Here is a 22,776-nt window from a genome sequence, read left to right as displayed (position 1 = left end):
GGAAACACTCCACTGAATGTTTTCATCATCAAAGATCGGGGGTTACAATAAACCAAGGACATTCTGTACCTGAAGGAAATACTTACAAAACAATTTTTTTTTTAAAAACAACCGGCTTGGACCTTTTCCTCTTCCTAAATACTGCTCCATTGTTCCTAAACAGACAATATATATATTTTGGGAATTCCTGACTTGACCCCAATTCGATGCCCATTAAGACACACTGAAACCTAATCACTCCAATCGTTACACTGTGTGAATATGTTAAATGATTCACGGAATTATAGAATGTTCCAGCACTGAAACAGGCCACTTCACTCCATGCCAGTGATTTTATCACCCAGTCTAATCCCACCATCTCCCCGCTCACGTCTCCCCATTACCCCTTTTAATATCCCTCCCAGTATAATCCCACTCTCCTGCTCACTCCCCATACCCTTTAATATCCCACCCAGTCTAATTCCACTCTCCCGCTCACTCCCCATACCCTTTAATATCCCACCCAGTTTAATCCCATCCTCCCGCTCACTCCCCATACCCTTTAATATCCCACCCAGTCTAATCCCACTCTCCCGCTCACTCCCCATACCCTTTAATATCCCACCCAGTCTAATCCCACTCTCCCGCTCCCTCCCCATACCCTTTAATATCCTACCCAGTCTAATCCCACTCTCCCGCTCACTCCCCATACCCTTTAATATCCCACCCAGTCTAATCCCCCTCTCCTGCTCACTCCCCATACTCTTTAATATCCCACCCAGTCTAATCCCACTCTCCTTCTCACTCCCCATACCCTTTAATATCCCACCCAGCTTAATCCCACTCTCCCGCTCACTCCCCATACTCTTTAATATCCCACCCAGCTTAATCCCACTCTCCCGCTCACTCCCCATACCCTTTAATATCCCACCCAGTCTAATCCCATCCTCCTGCTCACTCCCCATATCCTTTAATGTCCAACCTAGTGTAATCCTACTCTCCCCATACCCTCCATACTGTTTAATATCCCACCTAGTCTAATCCCTCTCTCCTAGTCAGTAATGTAAGAAATGCGGCAGCCAATTTGCACACAGCAAGGTCCCACAAACAGCAATGTGACAATGGGCAGGTAATCTATTATTTAGTGCTGTTAGTTGAGGATAAATATTGGCCAATACATCAGGGAGAACTCCCCTGCTCTTCTTCAAATAGCACCATGGGATCGTTTACATCCACCTGAGAGGGCGGATAGGGCCTTGGTTTAACGTCTCAATCCAAAGACGACACATCATACAGTTCAGCACCCCCTCAGTACGCACTGGGAATGTCAGCCTTGATTATGTGCTCAAGTCTCTGGAGCGGGACTTGAACCCACAACATTTTGACTCAGAGGTAAGAGGGCGACCCACAGTAACACAGCTGACATCTTAGTTGCCCTGAGAAGAATATAAGAACATAAGAAATAGGAACAGGAGTAGGCCATAAGGCCTCTTGAGCCTGCTCCGCCATTCAATAAGATCATGGCTGATCTTCAACCTCAACAAATTATTGGAATTGATTCTGAGGGACAGCATAAACCGTCATTTAGAAAGGCATGGGATAATCAAGGACAGTCGGTGAGGATTTGTTAAGGGAAGGTCGTGTCTGACTAACTTGATTGAATTTTTTGAGCAGGTAATAAGGAGGGTCGATGAGGGTAACGCGTTTGATGTAGTCTACATGGATTTTAGCAAGGCTTTCGACAAGGTTCCACATGGCAGACTGGTCAAAAAAGTAAAAGCCCATGAGCTATGTGAGCTATGTTTCTATGTTTCTATGTAGATCCAAGGGAAAGCGACGAGTTGGATCCAAAATTGGCTCAGTGGCAGGAAGCAAAGGGTAATGGTCGACGGGTGTTTTTGCAACTGGAAGGCTGTTTCCAGTGGGGTCCCACAAGGCTCAGTACTAGGTCCCTTGCTTTTTGTGGTATATATTAATGGTTTGGACTTAAATGTAGAGGGTATGATTAAGAAGTTTGCAGATGATACAACAATTATCCATGTGGTTGATAGTGAGGAGGAAAGCTGTAGATTGCAGGAAGATAGCAATGGATGGTCAGGTGGGCAGAAAAGTGGCAAATGGAATTCAATCCAGAGAAGTGTGAGGTAATGCATTTGGGGAGGGCAAACAAGGCAAGGGAGTACACAATAAATGGGAGGATACTGAGAGGTGTAGATGAACAGAGGGACCTTGCAGTGCATGTCCACAGATCCCTGAAGGTAGATAAGGTGGTTAAGAAGGCATACGGGATACTTTCCTTTATTATCCGAGGCATAGAATATAAGAGCAGGGAGGTTATTCTAGAACTGTATAAAACACTCGTTAGGCCACAGCTTGAGTACGGTGTACAGTTCTGGTCACCACATTACAGGAAAGGTGTGACTGCACTAGGGAGGGTACAGAGGAGATTTACGAGGATGTTGCCAGGGCTGGAGAATTTTAGCTATGAGAAAAGATTGGATAGGCTGGGGTTGTTTTCTTTGGAAAAAAGGAGGCTGACGGGTGATTTAATTGAGATGTATAAAATTATGACGGGACTAGATAGAGTGGATAGGAAGGACCTATTTCCCTTAGCAGAAGGATCAGCGACCGGGGGCATAGATTTAAAGTAATTGGTAGAAGGATTAGAGGGGAGTCGAGGAGAAATGTTTTCACCCAGAGGGTGGTGGGGGTCTGGAACTCACTGCCTGAAAGGGTGGTAGAGGCAGAAACTCTCAACTCATTTAAAAAGCACTTGGATGTGCACTTGAAGTGCCGTAACCTACAGGGCTACGGACCAAGTGTGGGATTAAGCGGAATAGCTCTTTGTCAGCCGGCACGGATACGATGGGCCGAATGGCCTCCTTCTGTGCCGTAACCCTTTATGATTCTATTCTATGAACTCCACTTTCCCGCCCTATCCCCATATCCCTTGAATCCCTTCGTGTCCAATAATCTATCGATCTCAGTCTTGACTATACTCAACGACTGAGCATCCACAGCCCTCTGGGGTAGAGAATTTCAAAGGTTCGCAACCCTTTGAGTGAGAAAATGTTTCCTCATCTCAGTCCTAAATGGCTGACCCCTTATCTTGAGACTATGACCCCTGGTTCTAGACTCTCCAGCCAGGGGAAACATCCTCTCAGCATCTACCCTGTCAAGCCCTCTAAGAATTTTATATGTTTCAATGAGATCACCTCTCATTCTTCTAAACTCCAGAGAGTATAGGCCCATTCTATTCATTCTCTCCTCATAGGACAACCCTCTCATCCCAGAAATCAATCTAGTGAACCTTCATTGAACTGCCTCTAAGGCAAGTATATCCTTCCTTAAGTAAGGAGACCAAAACTGTACGCAGTACTCCAGGTGTGGTCTCACCAGAGCCCTATATAATTGCAGCAAGACTTCTTACTCTTGTACTCCAACCCCTTGCAATAAAGGCCAACATACCATTTGCCGTCCTAATTGCTTGCTGTACCTGCATGTTAACTTTCTGTGTTTTGTGTACGAGGACACCCAAATCCCTCTGAACACCAACAATTAATAATCACTCACCTTATAAAAAATATTCCGCTTTTCTACTCTTCCTACCAAAGTGGATAATTTCACCTTCCCCCACTTTATACTCAATCTGTCCCCTTCTTGCCCACTCACTTAACCTGCCGATATCCCTTTGCAGACTCTTTGTGTCCTCCTCACAGCTTACTTTCCCACCTAGCTTTGTATCGTCAGTAAACTTGGATACGTTACACTCGGAGCTGGTGGTTGTTTTTCTTCTTCATAAGAACATTATGAAAAGGGACATAATTGGTTCACTTAACGGACGGGGGGAGGCAATCGCGGTGGGGGATGGCTGGGGGTGACAGGCCGGCAATGGAGAAGCTCCTGGTCCCCACAGAAATCTCTTCTTAAAAAAAATAAGCTTGTACTGATCTGCTTTTCTGACCAGCCTGCAGCAGTCCCTTTAAGGTCCGCAGATTAGGCCGCTCGACACCTGGAAGAGGCAGGGGCCTGGGTGAAGGCCACAACCAAAATAGAGGCTCCTGCTGGGAGCGGGAGCAGGGCCGAAAGTGGTGCCCTGCCAATCTTGGCCCTACTGCCACCCCAATCCTGACGGGCGGTGGCCGTGAAAATTGGTGGCACTGTGTTTTAACGGGATGGTCATTGCCCTGGGTCTGGAATGGTCACGGTTTAGGTACTGGACGAGCAACTCAGAGGTTAGGGGGTAGAAATTGCATGGTCCCTGCCGGCCAGTTCAAGCCCCACCACTGCCAACATCATTCAAGGTGATTGAATGGGTGGGTAGAGTCCATGATAGGGGAGAGTGTACATGGGCTGTGGGAGGAGATTAAATGGGTGGGTAGAGTCCATGATAGGATAGAGTGTACATGGGCTGTGGGAGGAGATTAAATGGGTGGGGAGAGTCCTTGATAGGGGAGAGTGTACATGGGCTGTGGGAGGAGATTAAATGGGTGGGTAGAGCCCATGATAGGGGAGAGTGTACATGGGCTGTGGGAGGAGATTAAATGGGTGGGTAGAGCCCATGATAGGGGAGAGTGTACATGGGCTGTGGGAGGAGATTAAATGGGTGGATAGAGTCCATGATAGGGGAGAGTGTACATGGGCTGTGGGAGGAGATTAAATGGGTGGGTAGAGCCCATGATAGGGGAGAGTGTACACGGGCTGTGGGAGGAGATTAAATGGGTGGGTAGAGTCCATGATAGGGGAGAGTGTACATGGGCTGTGGGAGGAGATTAAATGGGTGGGGAGAGTCCATGATAAGGGAGAGTGTACATGGGCTGTGGGAGGAGATTAAATGGGTGGGTAGAGTCCATGATAGGGGAGAGTGTACATGGGCTGTGGGAGGAGATTAAATGGGTGGGGAGAGTCCATGATAAGGGAGAGTGTACATGGGCTGTGGGAGGAGATTAAATGGGTGGGGAGAGTCCATGATAGGGGAGAGTGTACATGGGCTGTGGGAGGAGATTAAATGGGTGGGGAGAGTCCATGATAGGGGAGAGTGTACATGGGCTGTGGGAGGAGATTAAATGGGTGGGGAGAGTCCATGATAGTATCGAATCCATCAGGGGTGATGTCAGGAAGCATTTCTTCACACAAAGGGCAGTGGAAATCTGGAACTCTCTCCCTCAAAAGGCTGTGGATGCTGGGAGTCAAATGGAGCTTTCATGACCGATCGATAGATGTTTGTTGGGTGAGGGTATCAAGGAATATGGAGCTAAGGTGGGTAAATGGAGTTAAGGTGCAGATCAGCCATAATCTAATTGAATGGCGGAACAGGCCCGAGGGGCTGAATGGCCTCCTCCTGTTCCTACGTTGCTAAAAGCGGAGCGGAGAATAAATGAAGGAAAGTGAAAAGAAAGAAGAGGAGATCTCTGCCCATTATTAAAACTGTCTGAGAAAATTAAACAGAAGGGCTCTGCCAATCTCCGAAAACAAAATGATGGATCTGTCGGCCTGAACTCCCTCTTACGGTGAAAACCAATCTGCCCCCAGGATTGCTAAGATGTAGAAATGTTCTACTGATCAGCAGCTGTGAGATGACATCAAACCTTCCGCCACACAATTTTATACACATCATCAAGCGTTCCACAGTCATGACCAGCGCAGCCTTTCATGCGCTGCCCGAGGTCTTGTACAAGGGAGATTCATCTCTGCCACTTAGTTATCAGAGAATCGTCTGGGGCTTGGGGCTCTAACGGGGCTGGGGATTGCGGCCTGGGCCTGGACCTGGGGCTGGGTCTCGAACTGGGATTGGGGCTGGGACCTGAGATTGGGGCTGGGGCTTGAACTGGGGCCTGGGGACTGGACCTGGAGCCTAGGGCCTGGGACCTGGGCCTGGGGCCTGGGGCCTGGACCTGGACCTGGAGCCTGGGACCTGGACCTGGGGCCTGGGCCTGGACCGCGGGCTGGATCTGTGCCTGGGGCTGGATCTGGGCCTGGGGCTGGGGCTGGGCCTAGACCTGGGGCCTGCACCTGGGGTCCGGACCTGGACCGCAGGCTGGATCTGTGCCTGGGGCTGGATCTGGGCCTGGGGCTGGGGCTGGGCCTAGACCTGGGGCCTGCACCTGGGGTCCGGACCTGGACCGCGGGCTGGATCTGTCCCTGGAGCTGGATCCGGGCCTAGGGCTGGGCCTGGGACTGGAGGAAGAAGGGAAATTGAAGAGCAGTTTGTCCCTACTTCCATTAAAGAAAAAAAGAGAAAGATTTGCATTTATACAGTGCTTTTCACAACCTCAGGACACCCCAAAGCACTTTACAGCCAACAAAGTACTTTTTCGAAGTGTAGTCACTGTTGTAATGTAGCATACATGGCAGCCAATTTGCACTCAGCAAGGTCCCACAAACAGCAATGAGATAATGATCAAATAACCTGTTAGAACATAAGAACATTCAAAATAGGAGCAGGAGTAGGCCTCAAGCCTGCCCTGCATTTCAACAAGATCATGGCTGATCTTCCACCTCAAAGCCATTTTCCTACACTATCCCCATATCCCTTGATGCCTTTAATATCTAGAAATCCATCGATCTCTGTTTTGAATGTACTCAATGACTGAGCCTCCACAGCCCTCTGGACTAGAGAATTCCAAAGATTCACCACCCTCTGAGTGAAGAAATTTCTCCTCATCTCAGTCCTAAATGGCCGACCCCTTATTCTGAGACTGTGACCCCTGGTTCTAGACTCCCCAGCCAGGGGAAACATCCTCTCTGCATCTACCCTGTCGAGCCCTGTAAGAATTTTGTATGTTTCAATGAGATCACCTCTCATTCTTCTAAACTCGAGAGAATACAGGCCCAGTCTGCTCAATCTCTCCTCATACAACAATCCCGCCATCCCAGGAATCAGTCTGGTGAACCTCTGTTGCACTCCCTCTATGGCAAGTACATCCTTCCTTAGGTAAGGAGACCAAAATTGTACACAATACTCCAGGTGCAGTCTCACCAAGGCCTTATATAATTGCATTAAGACATCTTTACTCTTGTACTCAAATCCTCTTGTAATAAAGGCCAACATACCGTTTACCTTCCTAATTGTTTGCTGCACCTGCATGTTAGCTTTCAATGACTCATGTACAAGGACACCCAGGTCCCTTTGAACATCAACATTTCCCAATCTCTCACCATTTAAAAAATACTTTGCATTTCTATTTTTTCTACCAAAGTGGATAACTTCACATTTTTCCACATTATATTCCATCTGCCATGTTCTTGCCCACTCACTTAGCCTGTCTATATCCCCTTGAAGCCTCTTTGCATCCTCCTCACAACTCACATTCCCACCTAGTTTTGTGTCATCAGCAAACTTGGAAATATTACATTTGGTCCCCTCATCCAAATCATTGATATAGATTGTGAATAGCTGGGGCCCAAGCACTGATCCCTGCGGTACCCCACTAGTCACAGTCTGCCAACCTGAAAAAGACCCCTTTATTCCTACTCTTTGTTTTCTGTCTGTTAACCAATTCTCAATCCATGCCTGTATATTACCCCCAATTCCATGTGCTCTAACTTTGTTCACCAACCTCCTGTGTGGGACTTTATCGAAAGCCTTCTGAAAATCCAAATACACCACATCCACTGGTTCCCCCTTATCTATTCTACTAGTTACATCCTCAAAGAACTCTAATAGGTTTGTCAAACATGATTTCCCTTTCATAAATCCATGTTGACTCTACCAAACCCTATTATTATTTTCTAAGTGTCCTGTTATCACATCCTTTAGAATAGATTCTAGCATTTTCCCTACTACTGATGTCAGGCTAACAGGTCTGTAATTCCCTGTTTTCTCTCTCCCTCCTTTCTTAAATAATGGGGTTACATTTGCTACCCTCCAATCTGCAGGAACCGTTCCAGAATCTATAGAATTTGTTTTAGTGATATTGGTTGAGGATTAAATATTTTATGTGTATACTTCTGTTGCAGTTCACTGATTGACCATGAGTGTCAGCACTGAGCAGAATGGAACATGAAGCTCCATCACACACCATGATATTGGGGTGAATGTCTTTCAGGTATCACAGGGCACTGATCAGACGCTTTCTGGGATATTCTCTGCAGTTCTGGTCACCTATTCATGAAAAGTAAGACTAGCCTTGAGAGGGAACAGACAGAGGGGATCAAGAAGGGTGATCCTGGGCATCAGGTAAGGGTTTGTTTCCTTTGGTAGTTGTTGAACTCTTCAAAAGTAACTCTCAAAATGGAATTGGATAAATACCGGAAGTGGAAAAAATTTGCAGGGCTATTGAGACAGAGCAGGGGGCAGTGGGACTAATTGGATAGCTCTTTCAAAGAGCTGGCACAAGCACGATGGGCCGAGTGGCCTCCGACTGTGCTGTAAGATTCAATGATAAGGCAAGAATGGACAGGTTTGTAATGTTTACATAGCTCAGGGGAGACTAGTGAAAGATTTCAAGATTATGATGGGAATCGATAAAGCTGATCCAGGCACTGAGGTGAAGGGCTCCAATCCCAGGGGGCACGGGTTCAAACCGAGGAGGTTAGAGGTGATGAGACTAGTCAGGGAGAACTTTCTCAGCTGAAGGGTTATGGAGATATGGACTGAATTACTCGGAAGCAGACAGTATAAATGTGTTTCTGGAGAGAGTGGGATTGAGGGATAGGGTGAGAAGGGATTGGGGGATAAAGTGAGAAAGGATTGGGGGATATGGTGAGAAAGGATTGGGGATATGGTGAGAAAGGATTGGGGGATATGGTGAGAAGGGATTGGGGGATATGGTGAGAAAGGATTGGGGGATATGGTGAGAAGGGATTGGGGGATATGGTGAGAAAGGATTGTGGATATGGTGAGAAGGGATTGGGGGATATGGTGAGAAAGGATTGGGGGATATGGTGAGAAGGGATTGGGGGATATGGTGAGAAAGGATTGTGGATATGGTGAGAAGGGATTGGGGGATATGGTGAGAAAGGATTGGGGGATATGGTGAGAAGGGATTGGGGATATGGTGAGAAAGGATTGGGGGATATGGTGAGAAGGGATTGGGGGATATGGTGAGAAGGGATTGGGGGATATGGTGAGAAAGGATTGGGGGATATGGTGAGAAAGGATTGGGGGATATGGTGAGAAAGGATTGGGGGATATGGTGAGAAAGGATTGGGGATATGGTGAGAAGGGATTGGGGGATATGGTGAGAAAGGATTGGGGATATGGTGAGAAGGGATTGGGGGATATGGTGAGAAAGGATTGGGGATATGGTGAGAAAGGATTGGGGGATATGGTGAGAAGGGATTGGGGGATATGGTGAGAAGGAATTGGGGGATATGGTGAGAAGGGATTGGGGGATATGGTGAGAAAGGATTGGGGATATGATGAGAAAGGATTGGGGGATATGGTGAGAAAGGATTGGGGATATGATGAGAAAGGATTGGGGATATGGTGAGAAAGGATTGGGGGATATGGTGAGAAAGGATTGGGGGATATGGTGAGAAAGGATTGGGGGATATGGTGAGAAGGGATTGGGGGATATGGTGAGAAAGGATTGGGGGATATGGTGAGAAAGGATTGGGGGATATGGTGAGAAGGGATTGGGGGATATGGTGAGAAGGGATTGGGGGATATGGTGAGAAAGGATTGGGGATATGGTGAGAAGGGATTGGGGGATAGGGTGAGAAGGGATTGGGGTATAAAGTGATAAAGGATTGGGGAATATGGTGAGAAGGGATTGGGGGATATGGTGAGAAAGGATTGGGGGATATGGTGAGAAGGGATTGGGGGATATGGTGAGAAAGGATTGGGGATATGGTGAGAAGGGATTGGGGGATATGGTGAGAAAGGATTGGGGATATGGTGAGAAGGGATTGGGGGATATGGTGAGAAGGGATTGGGGGATATGGTGAGAAGGGATTGGGGGATATGGTGAGAAAGGATTGGGGGATATGGTGAGAAGGGATTGGGGGATATGGTGAGAAAGGATTGGGGGATATGGTGAGAAGGGATTGGGGGATATGGTGAGAAGGGATTGGGGGATATGGTGAGAAAGGATTGGGGATATGGTGAGAAGGGATTGGGGGATATGGTGAGAAAGGATTGGGGATATGGTGAGAAGGGATTGGGGGATATGGTGAGAAGGGATTGGGGAAATGGTGAGAAGGGATTGGGGGATATGGTGAGAAGGGATTGAGGGATAGGGTGAGAAGGGATTGGGGGATAAAGTGAGAAGGGATTGGGGGATATGGTGAGAAGGGATTGGGGGATATGGTGAGAAAGGATTGGGGGATATGGTGAGAAAGGATTGGGGGATATGGTGAGAAGGGATTGGGGGATATGGTGAGAAGCGATTGGGGGATATGGTGAGAAGGGATTGGGGGATATGGTGAGAAGGGATTGGGGGATATGGTGAGAAGGGATTGGGGGATATGGTGAGAAGGGATTGGGGGATATGGTGAGAAAGGATTGGGGGATATGGTGAGAAGGGATTGGGGGATATGGTGAGAAGGGATTGGGGAAATGGTGAGAAGGGATTGGGGGATATGGTGAGAAAGGATTGGGGATATGGTGAGAAGGGATTGGGGGATATGGTGAGAAGGGATTGGGGGATATGGTGAGAAGGGATTGGGGGATATGGTGAGAAAGGATTGGGGATATGGTGAGAAGGGATTGGGGGATATGGTGAGAAGGGATTGGGGGATAAAGTGAGAAAGGATTGGGGGATATGGTGAGAAAGGATTGGGGATATGGTGAGAAGGGATTGGGGGATATGGTGAGAAGGGATTGGGGGATATGGTGAGAAGGGATTCGGGGATATGGTGAGAAGGGATTGGGGGATATGGTGAGAAGGGATTGGGGATATGGTGAGAAAGGATTGGGGGATATCGTGAGAAAGGATTGGGGGATATGGTGAGAAAGGATTGGGGATATGGTGAGAAGGGATTGGGGGATATGGTGAGAAAGGATTGGGGGATATGGTGAGAAGGGATTGGGGGATATGGTGAGAAGGGATTGGGGGATATGGTGAGAAAGGATTGGGGATATGGTGAGAAGGGATTGGGGGATATGGTGAGAAGGGTTTGGGGATATGGTGAGAAGGGATTGGGGGATATGGTGAGAAGGGATTGGGGGATATGGTGAGAAAGGATTGGGGATATGGTGAGAAGGGATTGGGGGATATGGTGAGAAAGGATTGGGGGATATGGTGAGAAAGGATTGGGGATATGGTGAGAAGGGATTGGGGGATATGGTGAGAAAGGATTGGGGATATGGTGAGAAGGGATTGGGGGATATGGTGAGAAGGGTTTGGGGATATGGTGAGAAGGGATTGGGGGATATGGTGAGAAGGGATTGGGGGATATGGTGAGAAAGGATTGGGGATATGGTGAGAAGGGATTGGGGGATATGGTGAGAAGGGATTGGGGGATATGGTGAGAAAGGATTGGGGATATGGTGAGAAGGGATTGGGGATATGGTGAGAAGGGATTGGGGATATGGTGAGAAGGGATTGGGGGATATGGTGAGAAGGGATTGGGGGATATGGTGAGAAAGGATTGGGGATATGGTGAGAAGGGATTGGGGATATGGTGAGAAGGGATTGGGGGATATGGTGAGAAGGGATTGGGGGATATGGTGAGAAGGGATTGGGGGATATGGTGAGAAGGGATTGGGGAAATGGTGAGATGGGATTGGGGGATATGGTGAGAAGGGACTGGGGGATATGGTGAGAAAGGATTGGGGGATATGGTGAGAAGGGATTGGGAGATATGGTGAGAAAGGATTGGGGATATGGTGAGAAGGGATTGGGGGATATGGTGAGAAGGGATTGGGGGATATGGTGAGAAAGGATTGGGGGATATGGTGTGAAGGGATTGGGGGATATGGTGAGAAGGGATTGGGGGATATGGTGAGAAGGGATTGGGGGATATGGTGAGAAGGGATTGGGGGATATGGTGAGAAGGGATTGGGGGATATGGTGAGAAGGGATTGGGGGATATGGTGAGAAGGGATTGGGGGATATGGTGAGAAAGGATTGGGGAGATGGTGAGAAGGGATTGGGGGATATGGTGAGAAGAGATTGGGGGATAAAGTGAGAAAGGATTGGGGGATATGGTGAGAAGGGATTGGGGGATATGGTGAGAAGGGATTGGGGATATGGTGAGAAGGGATTGGGGAAATGGTGAGAAGGGATTGGGGATATGGTGAGAAGGGATTGGGGGATATGGTGAGAAAGGATTGGGGATATGGTGAGAAGGGATTGGGGGATATGGTGAAAAGGGATTGGGGGATATGGTGAGAAAGGATTGGGGGATATGGTGAGAAAGGATTGGGGGATATGGTGAGAAAGGATTGGGGTGTATGGTGAGAAGGGATTGGGGGATATGGTGAGAAAGGATTGGGGGATATGGTGAGAAAGGATTGGGGGATATGGTGAGAAAGGATTGGGGGATATGGTGAGAAGGGATTGGGGGATATGGTGAGAAGGGATTGGGGGATATGGTGAGAAAGGATTGGGGATATGGTGAGAAGGGATTGGGGATATGGTGAGAAAGGATTGGGGAATATGGTGAGAAGGGATTGGGGGATATGGTGAGAAGGGATTGGGGTGTATGGTGAGAAGGGATTGGGGAATATGGTGAGAAGGGATTGGGGGATATGGTGAGAAAGGATTGGGGGATATGGTGAGAAAGGATTGGGGGATATGGTGAGAAGGGATTGGGGGATATGGTGAGAAAGGATTGGGGGATATGGTGAGAAAGGATTGGGGGATATGGTGAGAAAGGATTGGGGAATATGGTGAGAAGGGATTGGGGGATATGGTGAGAAGGGATTGGGGTGTATGGTGAGAAGGGATTGGGGGATATGGTGAGAAAGGATTGGGGGATATGGTGAGAAAGGATTGGGGGATATGGTGAGAAAGGATTGGGGGATATGGTGAGAAGGGATTGGGGGATATGGTGAGAAAGGATTGGGGGATATGGTGAGAAAGGATTGGGGATATGGTGAGAAGGGATTGGGGATATGGTGAGAAAGGATTGGGGAATATGGTGAGAAAGGATTGGGGATATGGTGAGAAGGATTGGGGATATGGTGAGAAAGGATTGGGGAATATGGTGAGAAGGGATTGGGGGATATGGTGAGAAGGGATTGGGGGATATGGTGAGAAGGGATTGGGGGATATGGTGAGAAGGGATTGGGGGATATGGTGAGAAAGGATTGGGGGATATGGTGAGAAAGGATTGGGGGATATGGTGAGAAGGGATTGGGGGATATGGTGAGAAGGGATTGGGGGATATGGTGAGAAGGGATTGGGGAAATGGTGAGAAGGGATTGGGGGATATGGTGAGAAGGGACTGGGGGATATGGTGAGAAAGGATTGGGGGATATGGTGAGAAGGAATTGGGGGATATGGTGAGAAGGGATTGGGGGATATGGTGAGAAGGGATTGGGGGATATGGTGAGAAGGGATTGGGGAAATGGTGAGAAGGGATTGGGGGATATGGTGAGAAGGGACTGGGGGATATGGTGAGAAAGGATTGGGGGATATGGTGAGAAGGAATTGGGGGATATGGTGAGAAGGGACTGGGAGATATGGTGAGAAAGGATTGAGGATATGGTGAGAAGGGATTGGGGGATATGGTGAGAAGGGATTGGGGGATATGGTGAGAAGGGATTGGGGGATATGGTGAGAAAGGATTGGGGATATGGTGAGAAGGGATTGGTGGATATGGTGAGAAGGGATTGGGGGATATGGTGAGAAAGGATTGGGGATATGGTGAGAAGGGATTGGGGGATATGGTGAGAAAGGATTGGGGGATATGGTGAGAAGGGTTTGGGGGATATGGTGAGAAAGGATTGGGGATATGGTGAGAAGGGATTGGGGGATATGGTGAGAAGGGATTGGGGGATATGGTGAGAAAGGATTGGGGATATGGTGAGAAGGGATTGGGGGATATGGTGAGAAAGGATTGGGGATATGGTGAGAAGGGATTGGGGGATATGGTGAGAAGGGATTGGGGGATATGGTGAGAAAGGATTGGGGATATGGTGAGAAGGGATTGGGGGATATGGTGAGAAGGGATTGGGGGATATGGTGAGAAGGGATTGGGGGATATGGTGAGAAGGGATTGGGGATATGGTGAGAAGGGATTGGGGGATATGGTGAGAAAGGATTGGGGGATATGGTGAGAAGGGTTTGGGGATATGGTGAGAAGGGATTGGGGAATATGGTGAGAAGGGATTGGGGGATATGGTGAGAAGGGTTTGGGGATATGGTGAGAAGGGATTGGGGGATATGGTGAGAAGGGATTGGGGGATATGGTGAGAAAGGATTGGGGATATGGTGAGAAGGGATTGGGGATATGGTGAGAAGGGATTGGGGATATGGTGAGAAGGGATTGGGGATATGGTGAGAAGGGATTGGGGGATATGGTGAGAAGGGATTGGGGGATATGGTGAGAAAGGATTGGGGATATTGTGAGAAGGGATTGGGGATATGGTGAGAAGGGATTGGGGGATATGGTGAGAAGGGATTGGGGGATATGGTGAGAAGGGATTGGGGGATATGGTGAGAAGGGATTGGGGAAATGGTGAGAAGGGATTGGGGGATATGGTGAGAAGGGACTGGGGGATATAGTGAGAAAGGATTGGGGGATATGGTGAGAAGGGATTGGGAGATATGGTGAGAAAGGATTGGGGATATGGTGAGAAGGGATTGGGGGATATGGTGAGAAGGGATTGGGGGATCTGGTGAGAAAGGATTGGGGGATATGGTGAGAAGGGATTGGGGGATATGGTGAGAAGGGATTGGGGGATATGGTGAGAAAGGATTGGGGATATGGTGAGAAGGGATTGGGGGATATGGTGAGAAGGGATTGGGGGATAAAGTGAGAAAGGATTGGGGGATATGGTGAGGAAGGATTGGGGATATGGTGAGAAGGGATTGGGGGATATGGTGAAAAGGGATTGGGGGATATGGTGAGAAAGGATTGGGGGATATGGTGAGAAAGGATTGGGGGGTATGGTGAGAAGGGATTGGGGGATATGGTGAGAAAGGATTGGGGGATATGGTGAGAAGGGATTGGGGATATGGTGAGAAAGGATTGGGGATATGGTGAGAAGGGATTGGGGGATATGGTGAGAAGGGATTGGGGGATATGGTGAGAAGGGATTGGGGATATGGTGAGAAAGGATTGGGTATATGGTGAGAAGGGATTGGGGGATATGGTGAGAAGGGATTGGGGGATATGGTGAGAAGGGATTGGGGGATATGGTGAGAAAGGATTGGGGGATATGGTGAGAAAGGATTGGGGGATATGGTGAGAAAGGATTGGGGGATATGGTGAGAAGGGATTGGGGGATATGGTGAGAAGGGATTGGGGATATGGTGAGAAGGGATTGGGGGATATGGTGAGAAGGGATTGGGGAAATGGTGAGAAGGGATTGGGGGATATGGTGAGAAGGGATTGGGGGATATGGTGAGAAGGGACTGGGGGATATGGTGAGAAAGGATTGGGGGATATGGTGAGAAGGAATTGGGGGATATGGTGAGAAGGGACTGGGAGATATGGTGAGAAGGGATTGGGGGATATGGTGAGAAGGGATTGGGGGATATGGTGAGAAGGGATTGGGGGATATGGTGAGAAGGGATTGGGGGATATGGTGAGAAAGGATTGGGGATATGGTGAGAAGGGATTGGTGGATATGGTGAGAAGGGATTGGGGGATATGGTGAGAAAGGATTGGGGATATGGTGAGAAGGGATTGGGGGATATGGTGAGAAGGGATTGGGGGATATGGTGAGAAGGGATTGGGGGATATGGTGAGAAGGGATTGGGGAAATGGATGAGAAGGGATTGGGGGATATGGTGAGAACGAATTGGGGGATATGGTGAGAAAGGATTGGGGATATGGTGAGAAGTGATTGGGGGATATGGTGAGAAAGGATTGGGGATATGGTGAGAAGGGATTGGGGGATATGGTGAGAAAGGATTGGGGATATGGTGAGAAGGGATTGGGGGATATGGTGAGAAGGGATTGGGGGATATGGTGAGAAAGGATTGGGGGATATGGTGAGAAAGGATTGGGAGATATGGTGAGAAGGGATTGGGGGATATGGTGAGAAGGGATTGGGGGATAGGGTGAGAAGGGATTGGGGGATATGGTGAGAAGTACCTGGGGATATGGTGAGAAGGGACTGGGGATATGGTGAGAAGGGTCTGGGGATATGGTGAGAAAGAATTGGTGGATATGGTGAGAAAGAATTGGGAGGTATGGTGAGAAGGGACTGGGGATATGGTGAGAAAGGATTGGGAGATATGGTGAGAAAGAATTGGGAGATATGGTGAGAAGGGACTGGGGATATGGTGAGAAAGGATTGGGAGATATGGTGAGAAAGGATTGGGAGATATGGTGAGAAAGGATTGGGAGATATGGTGACATGGGATTGGGAGATATGGTGAGGAGGATATGAAGGACTGTGAGAAGGGATAGGGATATGATGAGAAGGGTCTGAGCAATATTGTTAGCAAGGATTGAAGGATATGATGAGGATGGATTATGGGATAGTGTGAGAAGGAACATAGGAACACAGGAACAGGGGTAGGCCATTCAGCCCCTCAAGCCTGTTCTGCCATTCATTTGAATCATGGCTGACCTGTACATCAATTCCATTTACCCGCATTTACCCTGTGAGATGGAATTTAGTTATGATGAGAAGGGATTGAGGTAAGTGGTGGGATGAGATTGGAGGATGTGTGGAGAGGGTGTCCCGATGCAGTTCAGGTCAATTTAAAAAGGTCCAACATGTTGTTCAAAATTCGAATGTTTTGACACTGCTGGTTGACTAAAGACAAAGTCTTGTTGCTGATCGAGGTGAACAACGTGAATGTTGGGGAATTGTTTCTCTTTATGTGTAAATTGTTCTTTACATGAGAAGTGCTACAGAAGTTAGGTCATAGCTCAGTGTCACTCACCAGCTATGATTCCTACGTCAGGTGCAGCACCGGTTCGATACAGAGTAAAGCTCCCTCTACACTGTCCCATCAAACACTCCCAGGACAGGTACAGAATGGGTTAGATACAGAGTAAAGCTCCCTCTACACTGTCCCATCAAACACTCCCAGGACAGGTACAGCACGGGTTAGATACAGAGTAAAGCTCCCTCTACACTGTCCCATCAAACACTCCCAGGGCAGGTACAGCATGGGTTAGATACAGAGTAAAGCTCCCTCTACACTGTCCCATCAAACACTCCCGGGACAGGTACAGCACGGGTTAGATACAGAGTAAAGCTCCCTCTACACTGTCCCATCAAACACTCCCAGGGCAGGTACAGCACGGGTTAGATACAGAGTAAAGCTCCCTCTACACTGTCCCATCAAACACTCCCAGGGCAGGTACAGGGTTAGATACAGAGTAAAGCTCCCTCTACACTGTCCCATCAAACACTCCCAGGGCAGGTACAGCACGGGTTAGATACAGAGTGAAGCTCCCTCTACACTGTCCCATCAAACACTCCCAGGGCAGGTACAGGGTTAGATACAGAGTAAAGCTCCCTCTACACTGTCCCATCAAACACTCCCAGGGCAGGTACAGGGTTAGATACAGAGTAAAGCTCCCTCTACATTCCTCACTGATGAGCATGAAATTCCCCAAAAAATATTTTTTTAAGTTTTTGAAACGGCATTAGAAAAGACTGTTTCAAAATGAGGTCAGATCAAATAATGTGAAACTCTCAGCTTGCTACTCTCGCCTCTGGGTCAGAAGGTTGTGGATTCAAATCTAACTCATGGGCTTGAGTTCACAGTGAAGGCTGCCACTTCAGCACAAGACTGAGGGACTGTCAGACTGTCGGAGGTGCTGTTCTTCAAAAAGATATCAGACTGGGCCCTGTCTGCAAGTTCAGGAGGATGTTTAAAATCCCACCGCACTATTGGAAGAAAAGCAGGGAATTTCTCTCTCTCTTTTTCTGTCATTGAATATTTTTAAGGCTGAGTTCGATAGATTCCTGATTACCAAGGGAGTCAAAGGTTATAGTAGGTCGACGGGAAAGTAGGGTTGAGGTCACAATCAGATCAGCCATGATCTTATCAAATGGCAGAGCAGGCTCGAGGGGCCGAATGGCCTACTCCTGCTCTTAATTCGCATGTTCGTATGTCAGTCTCACTCCCCTCTTTCTCTCTGTCATTCTTTCGTTCTCTCTCTCTCTCTATTTACCTCACTCTCCTTTCCTTCTATTTTTCCACCTTTCCCTCTCTTTCCCTCTTTCTTTCTTTCCCTCTTTCTTTCTTTCCCTCTCTTTCCCCCTTTCTTTCTTTCCCTCTCTTTCTTTCCTACGTTACAACAGTGACTGCTCTTCAAAAGTACTTCATTCTCTGGGACGGGCTTTGGGACGTCCTGAGGTTGTGACAGGTGCTACGTAAGTGCAATGACTTTCTTTCTCTGTATCTCTCTCTATTTCCCTCTGTCTCCCTGGCCCTCTGTTTCTACCTCTGTCTCTTTCTCTTTCTCTCTCTCTCTCTTTGCCGCTCTGTCTCTTCCTTTCCCTTGTTCGCTCTCCCTTCCCCTCCCTCCCTCTTTCTCTCTCTCTGCCTCTTTTCTCCTCTTGCTCTTCATCTCTTTCAATCTCTGCCTCTTTCGCTCTCTCTCTCCCTCTCTTTCTCTCTTTTCCCCTCTCTGTCTGTCTGTCTGTCTCTCTCTCTCTCCACATCTATCTTCTGAGGTACTGTAGCGAGGCGCCTTCCTTCCCTTGCATTGATTTCGAAGCCGCTGCTGATCTCCCGGTTGGTGCTGAATGCTGATGAATTCCTGGCCTGATCCCCTCACTCGGCGCTGGCTCTCTCGGCAGGGTTAAGCGAGCGAGGACGCAAAAGTGCTGAGCCAGAAAACAGCGGCAGCTTTTTAAAATTTGACGTCCATGCAGAGTGTGACAGCACAGATTAACCCAGCTCCAGAGCCCTGTGATTCTGGCAGATTCTGAAAGCAGAGGCATCTCTCCTTCTCTCTCTCCCCCTCTCTGTCAACCAGCCAATGGCTGTAACCTGAGATTATCCAAACGCTCGTGACTGCCTTTATTTATTCACGCTCTAGTCTGCTCCTCCATAGTAATCCCACGCTGCCCCGTCCCTCTTGCTCCCCGCTCCTCACTGTGTCCCAACCAAAGGGGTGAATTTCCCCCGGACGTCTTCCCGCTCCTTCGCTGTGACTTTGGGTCACGGACACCCTGGAGAAACGGCCTAAACACTGTCTACCCGACTATTCCAGGGTTTTCCCTCGAAATTACGGCAAAGAAATGGGAGAAACCCCGAGAATGATCACATGGTTAGGTGTCAGCCTTGGTTCAGTGGGTAGCGCTCTTGCTTCTGAGTCACAAGGTCGTGGGTTCACAATCCTAGTGCAGAGATGTGAGCCCATAATCCAGGCTGACACTCCAGTTCAGTACTGAGGGGGTGCTGCACTGTCGGAGGTGCCCTCTTTTGGATAAGACGTTAAACCGAGACCACATCTATTCCCTTAGGTGGACATGAAAGATCCCGAGGCACTATTTCGAAGAAGGGGAGTTCTGCCTGGTGTCCTGGTCAATATTTATTCCTCATCGAATATCACTATTCCGTATCTAACCCGTGCTGTACCTGCCCTGGGAGTGTTTGATGGGACAGTGTAGAGGGAGCTTTACTCTGTATCTAACCCGTGCTGTACCTGCCCTGGGAGTGTTTGATGGGACAGTGTAGAGGGAGCTTTACTCTGTATCTAACCCGTGCTGTACCTGCCCTGGGAGTGTTTGATGGGACAGTGTAGAGGGAGCTTTACTCTGTATCTAACCCATGCTGTACCTGCCCCGGGAGTGTTTGATGGGACAGTGTAGAGGGAGCTTTACTCTGTATCTAACCCGTGCTGTACCTGCCCTGGGAGTGTTTGATGGGACAGTGTAGAGGGAGCTTTACTCTGTATCTAACCCATGTTGTACCTGCCCTGGGAGTGTTTGATGGGACAGTGTAGAGGGAGCTTTACTCTGTATCTAACCCGTGCTGTACCTGCCCTGGGAGACTTTGATGGGACAGTGTAGAGGGAGCTTTACCCTGTATCTAACCCATGTTGTACCTGTCCTGGGAGTGTTTGATGGGACAGTGTAGAGGGAGCTTTACTCTGTATCTAACCCGTGCTGTACCTGCCCTGGGAGTGTTTGATGGGACAGTGTAGAGGGAGCTTTACTCTGTATCTAACCCGTGCTGTACCTGCCCTGGGAGTCTTTGATGGGACAGTGTAGAGGGAGCTTTACTCTGTATCTAACCCATGTTGTACCTGTCCTGGGAGTGTTTGATGGGACAGTGTAGAGGGAGCTTTACTCTGTATCTAACCCGTGCTGTACCTGCCCTGGGAGTGTTTGATGGGACAGTGTAGAGGGAGCTTTACTCTGTATCTAACCCGTGCTGTACCTGCCCTGGGAGTCTTTGATGGGACAGTGTAGAGGGAGCTTTACTCTGTATCTAACCCGTGCTGTACCTGCCCTGGGAGTCTTTGATGGGACAGTGTAGAGGGAGCTTTACTCTGTATCTAACCCTGTACCTGCCCTGGGAGTGTTTGATGGGACAGTGTAGAGGGAGCTTTACTCTGCATCTAACCCTGTACCTGCCCTGGGAGTGTTTGATGGGACAGTGTAGAGGGAGCTTTACTCTGTATCTAACCCGTGCTGTACCTGCCCTGGGAGTGTTTGATGGGACAGTGTAAAGGGAGCTTTACTCTGTATCTAACCCGTGCTGTACCTGCCCTGGGAGTGTTTGATGGGAAAGTGTAGAGGGAGCTTTACTCTGTATCTAACCCGTGCTGTACCTGCCCTGGGAGCGTTGATCCTGAGTGTTAAATATAGGAGTGTGTTCCATTCCCCAGCAGTACTGACCCCCCAACACACCGAAGAACGCAAAAATAAATGCAAATTTATTTTTATTTTCTCGGCAAGTATTTTGACAACGGCCGGAGGCCTGGTACAGAAAATAAAATAACGGGCTCTATCGGTTAAAATGTCACCCAATTACCCCGTGACCTGCCGACTCTCCCAGATTATTCCTTGGCTCCGGTCCCTCGTCACAGAGCCGATGATAGTTTGGCGGTTTTCCCTCCTGATTCCAAAGTGCTGCAGCTCCCAGTTTATATTTAGGTTCCCGGGCCGGAATCTGGGCTTGGAACCTGATGGAAAGAATTCTGAAGATATGCAGGCTGCCTCAACGCAATGGAAACCGAGTCTGGCCCCCTCCCCGCGCCCCCCCCCAGCTCTCCATTAATCATTATCTGCACCGTGCTCATCAGGAGCTAAACACTGGCAACACCACCAGATGGAGGAAGAAGTTGCTGAAAGTTCGCCAAACATTTTTTATTTGCTGCAGCAGAGGAGAGATACAGGGCTACGGGGAGAGAGCATGGGGGAGGTGGGGCGGGATTAACTTTGAATCGCCCTAGCGAAGAGTCGGCACAGCCACGATGGGCCGAATGGCCTCCTCCTGTTTGAAACAGTGGAGGTCCAAAGAGAGTTAGGGGTCCATGTACATGGATCATTAAAATGTCATGGACAGATACAGAAAATAATTAAAAAGGCTAATGGAATGCTGGCCTTTATATCTAGAGGACTGGAGTACGAGGGGGCAGAAGTTATGCTGCAGCTATACAAAACCCTGGTTAGACCGCACCTGGAGTACTGTGAACAGTTCTGGGCACCGCACCTTCGGAAGGACATACTGGCCTTGGTCGGGAGTGCAGTGTAGGTTTACTAGAATGATACCTGGACTCCAAGAGTTAAATTACGAGGAGAGATTACACAAACTAGGATTGTATTCCCTGAAATTTAAAAGATTATGGGGTGATTTGATCGAAGTTTTCAAGATATTAAGGGGAACTGATAGGGTAGATAGAGAGAAACTATTTCCGCTGGTTGGAGAGTCCGGGACGAGGGGACAGAGCCTAAAAATTGAGCCAGGACTTTCAGGAGTGAAGTTAGGAAACACTTCTACACGCAAAGGGTGGTAGAAGTTTGGAATTCTCTTCCGTAAATAGCAGTTGATGCCAGCTCAATTGTTAATTTTAAATTTGAAATTGATAGATTTTTGTTAATCAAAGGTTTTAAGGGATATGGGGCTAAGGCGGGTATGGAGTTAGGTCACAGATCGGCCATGATCTCAGTGAATGGCGGAACAGGTTCGAGGGGCTGAATGGCCTACTTCAGTGCAGTAAACTTCTACGGTTCTCCAGGATGCCGTCCTGCGGGCGCAGACAGGCCCCCCCCCCCCCCTTGCGCACGTGGCAACTTCTCGCATACGAGTTCTCACGGTCATCGGTGACCGGCTATTCCACTGTAGAAGCCATCACCGCTGCCATTCAGTCCTTTTCCCCATTTGATGTAACCTGGAAGTTTCCTCTACTCCAACCGAATACAAGTTGGCACTCTTCCCCCCCCCCCTCTCCAAGTCCCTCAGCTCATGCTAATACTCTCTTCTCCCCCCTGCCTAACCTTCACCCTCCCCCCAGTTAGTGCCATATTCACTCCATCTCAGGTAATGCTGGCCTCCCCACCCCTAAAATGCCACTCTCAGCTTCTCCACTTCTTTCCCCCCCAAACCACCGCTCCCAGCTTCTGTCCCAATCCTTTGCACCTTCTTGCCATCCACGTCCTGTCCCTTCCCGCTCTCCTTCATCCCCGTCCATTTTTTTCTCCCTCGTCCCCTCACATCTCTCCTCAGACCTCTCTCCCCTTACTGCCTGGAAAGGCATTCCTACCTCTGCAGGTTACAGGAGGGATTCCCATTCCTGTGAGATTTTCCCCCCTGC

The sequence above is a fragment of the Heptranchias perlo genome, chromosome 1 (genome assembly GCF_035084215.1).
Source record: "Heptranchias perlo isolate sHepPer1 chromosome 1, sHepPer1.hap1, whole genome shotgun sequence".
Lineage (NCBI taxonomy): Eukaryota > Metazoa > Chordata > Chondrichthyes > Hexanchiformes > Hexanchidae > Heptranchias > Heptranchias perlo.
Note: the sequence above shows the minus strand (reverse complement) of the source record.